The following is a 5,242-nucleotide window of genomic DNA, read 5'->3' as shown; positions in this document are numbered from 1 at the left end:
AAAAATTTAAATTGTTCACATCAGTTCGATTGTTTGTCAAAGGGTTGGTGTCAATTTTGGGTCTAGTCTTTTCATCTGGTCTTAGAGTCTGAGTCTTAGGAGTCCACTACATCCTTATTCACCACTGGCCTCATAATTCACACAATTTCCATGTGTCAGCTTTGTTCAAAGGTTATTATGTGCTACAAAGCTCCTTAAGTGATTTCGTAGCGCATGAGTCAGTTTTAGGTGTTTTCGCAGCGCAACATGTTTCATGTGATTTCGTAGCGCAGAAACCCGGTCTAGCTGGATTTGTCCTAATCCATAGCCAATCTTACACAGCTGACATATCCATCAAAATCCATTATCAGTGATCAGCTTATACCCTTTGCCTGTCAATTCGACCGCTTATCCTTATCATTAGGTCATTAGGTGTCGTCGTAAGCTCAGATTGCAAGTTTCAAAAGGAGATATAGAATCTCGAAGCCTCAAAGTTCATGTAGCTGTGAGTTCATGCTCACACGTTGGTGGTCACAAATATGCTGGAAACCTTATAATGGGGGAGGTGAGGTCGTTGGCCATAACACCAACATGGTCAGTAGCCACTGTGCTAACGGTATTGGTGGTCGTTTCCTTGTTGGTCGAGCGATCGATTCACCGGTTAGGCCATTGGCTGCATGCATCAAAGAGGAAGGCTCTGTTTCATGCATTGGAGACTATGAAAGATGAACTGATGTTGCTGGGGTTTCTTTCATTATTGCTGACGGCAACCGCGAGTTATATATCTCGTATTTGTATCCCTTCACAGTATTACAAGCCCTTTTTCTATCCTTGTTATGTCCACCAGTTTGACGACGCTGAATCTGGGGATGAGCACGAAAAGCCTGCACGGAAACTCCTGGGATTTTTGTTTTCTACATGCAACACATGGAGGCGGGTTCTAAGTAGTGAAGCCGGTGCCTCCCATTGCAAAGAAGGTGAAGAGCCTTTTGTTTCATTGGAAGGTCTGGAGCAGCTTCATCGATTTATCTTCGTTATGGCAGTCATACATATTTTTTACAGCTGCTTAACAATGGTGTTGGCAATTGTAAAGATTTACACATGGAGGGATTGGGAGAATGAGGCACATGCAAATACTCATGCCAATTTAAAAGAAATTTCACGAGCGCTGACCTTGATAAGGCAATAAACTTTTGTTAAATACCACACAGCAACAACTTGGAGCAGAAACAGATTCTTTGCTTGGGTGGTATGTTTTCTTTGGCAGTTTTGGTCAAACTGTTACAAAAGCTGATTACATAACTTTGAGAATGGGATTTGTGACAAATCACAATTTGCCATTTAAATATGATTTCCATAGCTATATGATACGTTCTATGGAGGATGAATTCAAGCAGATTGTTGGTCTCAGTGCACGTTTGTAGGGTTTTGTCATTTCTTTTATGCTATTCAATGTGCATGATGCTAATTTATACTTCTGGATCTCTTTTGTCCCTATTGTTCTCATCCTCATTTTGGGAGCGAAGCTGCAGCATATTATTGCAACTGGTTTGGCATGTTTCATTGGATATGTTGGGGCATTATACACGCTATGGATGTCGGTGTAAGCTTCCTAAATTGTCTTTAAGATGTTCATGGAATATACATTATGTACCATTCAGACATTCTTGCAGCTATCTGTCTGAGGTGCCTGGGACCAACTTCAACAATACCAGAAGTCCATTTTTGCATGTTTCTCAGGAAAAAGTGAAGTACAATTGCATTAGCAGATATAGAAGAGTAAAACAGAGGATATTGAATGCTCATGGGCACTCTTTAGACGTTGATGCTTTTGCACATACGTTTTGTGTTCACTCCTCATCTTCTCTTCAAAAGGTGGGAAACCGATCAGAGAGAAGGAAAGAAATTCCTCTTAGTACCAGTGAATCAGTCTACCTGTTTCAAACAGATGCTGGAGGAGAGGTAAAGGCATTTGTTGGAAGAGTGGATACAGTATACAAAGTAACCATTGAAGTTTTCTTGCCACGAAGATTTGGTGATCTGGACCGTGATCTATGTTTGCATTGGGGTCTATATCTGTCAAATTCTTCAAGATTGGTAGTTCTGGATGCTGCTAGTGTACCTAATGGTACGACATCTGTAACTGTAAATAAACAGAAATTTATGAAAACTCCATTCCAGCAAGATCCTACAGGTTCCCATACCCTGGACTTAGCATTTGATTCAAGCCAAGCACTTTTATTTCTTACATTTGTATTAAAGAGTTCCAATGATCTTTGGGTCAGGACTCATTTGGGTAAGAATTTTTGTCTTCTTGTTGGTTTTGGTCGAGGAAAACCAGATCCTCTTGGATTTTCAATGGGCAGGGATGGATCTGTCAACTTTGCTTTATATTCAAGGAGTGCAGAGAATGTTGTCTTATGCCTCTACAATGCCACAAGCACTGATACTTCTTTAGAGATGGACTTGGATCCTTATATGAACCGGACTGGAGATAGTTTTCTGTTTCATTTAAGGAGATGGGAGAACATTACCAGGTCCCAGAGTTGCAATTAAGGAAATGCATCAGCTCTTCAACCTTTTTGACTCTAACGACAGATGTTTTTATTTTTTGAAATTTCAAGTTCAGGGGAATTTAAAGTGGTTACAGAATGGATTCAAGAAGGTGCTGCAACAAACAAATTACAGCAATCTGCTTCGATTGAGTTCAAGATATATCAAACGGTTTGCCTGCAAGAAACTTTTTCCTGCACACATGTTCATGGACAAAGCTTACAACGCATCAAGAACGTGGCAGTCTTCCACATTTTGGGTAATTAAAGGCTAAAAGACATGTTTCTGTGCATTCGAATATTTTGGGGAAAACTGAAGCCGAGAAGCAGGGGAAATCTCCTAATACTTCTGAAGCAGTTAAAAAGTTTCAACATCCAAGGTCAACACAGGGCATTAAATACCCATCTCAGCCATCTCAGCCAAACTAAAAGAGGACCAGCTGTCAAAGAACGAGGAGAAGTCATCATGCATATAATATGGAGTTACAGTCATAATTGATTTAGAACTCTTAAAAACTACAGTCAGCACTTTGTTGTATTTATTAGTTAGTTAAATGTTGATAGGCGTCACTAGAAGTAGTTTTCGAATTCCCCTCATGCTGGAGGAGGAATCTCGATCAGTTAGAATAAGAATTCTATATATAGCTGAAACAACAATGTAATGGGGGTTGGAAAACTTTATGACAGAGCATTGTATTTGGCTTATGTAAAGACAGAGTTTCAGTAATATAATTTGGCTTTACTTCTCAGGATTCATTAAGGATTTCTATGTTCAGAATGTGTGATCTTGTCTTTTCCTTAAATTTTTACAGTTGTATAAATGTATAATCACTCAGAATTCACTGATTGTGCTCTTATTTCCTGTCTGCATTTTTAAAATATGGTTTCATATGAGTTATGTTCTGAATATTCAAATGCCGAATGCCCTGACTTCTATGTAAAGTCAAGATCCTTGTTTATTGAGGTGTTGTTGACTCCATAGGCCCAATGGAAACTTGTTTAATGTTTTTCAAGCATCTATATTTGTCACAGTTATTTCACAAAGAGTTAGCCATCTTATCTTAATCAAAATCATTAACCCATCTAGAGAGAGCCCTCTCAGATTGAGGAGGCTAAGCCTCAGCCTAAAGTAGGTTTGAAATAGTTACTTAGAGTCAACCTGACCAACAGCCTATCAGGGTCTGATTTTGAGATAACATCAGGTATGATGCCTGTGAACTCCTTGGGAGGATATTTATATTACCTTACTTTTACAGATGACTATTCTCGAAAGACTTGGATATACTTCTTGAAGAAGAAGGATGAAGTGTTCTCTTGGTTTCGACACTTCAAAGCCTTGATCGAGAATCAAACTGAAAAGAATATCAAGATCTTAAGGACTGATAATGGGACTGAATATGAATCTAACGAGTTTCATGACTTTTGTAAAGAGGCCGGCATCAGGAGAGAGACTACTACACCATATACTCCTAAACAGAATGGTGTGGTGAAAAGGAAGAATTGTACGATTATGGAAGTTGTCCGTCCCAACATTGCACAAAGCGAGGACGAAGCGGGGACGTTTTTGGAAGCAAGGACGCAGAAGCGTCATTTTCCAAAAATCTAGGAAGCGAAGCGTCTGCTATATATATATATATATATATATATATATATATATATATATATATATATATATATATATATATATATATATATATATATATATATATATATATATCTATATATATATATATATATATATATATATATATATATATATATATATATATATATATATATATTTTCATTTATACTAAAAAAAAACATCCCAAATACCAAATTAGTTGTACAAGACATGAAAACATGCATATTTTTGCATAAATCAAGATAGATATGGCATCCATGATTCCATTGTAGTTACTGGTATGTACATCAACCATCTATATTCTAGCGATTACAAACATACATCAAATTTTTAAGCATATTCGGACCAACATCTTTGATTGATTGCAATAGGAGATCTGCAATGTTTTGTGCAGATGCACTGATGGAGGAGAAGTCATGACATGTAATAAGAAGAAACACCAAGAACATTTACCAAATTTTGGTTTCTAATATTTGTCCACCCATCTGATACAATGGATACCCCAGAATCTACCCACTCATTTGTAAAATGTGTCAAAGCTCTTTGAACCTTAGCTTTTTCTCTTTCTAATAACACTGTTATAACTTTCTCATAGTTGGGGGCCTTGTATCCTTTTGGGGCTTCATTGATGGCCTTTACCATTTCATGCCAATAGGGAGAGTGAAGCACATTGAATGGTACACAACAAGCACAAAGAAAACAGACTATCTTTCCATCCACATCATCCCTCCCAACAACATTAAGGAAATATCCTATTGTTCATCTACCTCCAGAACTTGAAGAAGTACCATGAGGAGATGAGCTACCAAATTTAGAGGTTTCACTTGATTCAGAATGAGTTTTTTGTTTCTTGTTTTTTTGTTGTGCAGCCTCCTCTATTTGGATGTATTTTCTTCTTTGTTCAGATGAAATGTTTGGGCAAATTTGTATCCCCACAGGACCCTTTTTATCATCACTGTCCAGCACCCCACAAAGATGCCTCCTCACACGGGTATATGAACCACAATATGGTTTTTCTCCATGACAACCATGAGGGCACACAAATTTGTAAGTTCCACCACCCTTTCCCCCATCAAGTTTGGTCACA

General features: G+C 37.9%; 1 pseudogene; it reads left to right on the top strand.

Moving 5' to 3' along the window:
* The first annotated feature begins 535 nt into the window (after nucleotides 1-535).
* On the top strand, nucleotides 536-2,535 carry LOC149230745 (MLO-like protein 14 pseudogene; annotated as a pseudogene).
* The last annotated feature ends 2,707 nt before the right edge of the window (nucleotides 2,536-5,242 follow it).

This window comes from Pinus tabuliformis, chromosome J, assembly GCF_031772625.1.
Source record: "Pinus tabuliformis cultivar Carrire ecotype Pingquan chromosome J, CPIR1, whole genome shotgun sequence".
Classification (NCBI taxonomy): domain Eukaryota; kingdom Viridiplantae; phylum Streptophyta; class Pinopsida; order Pinales; family Pinaceae; genus Pinus; species Pinus tabuliformis.
This window is presented reverse-complemented; position numbering and strand designations above follow the sequence as displayed.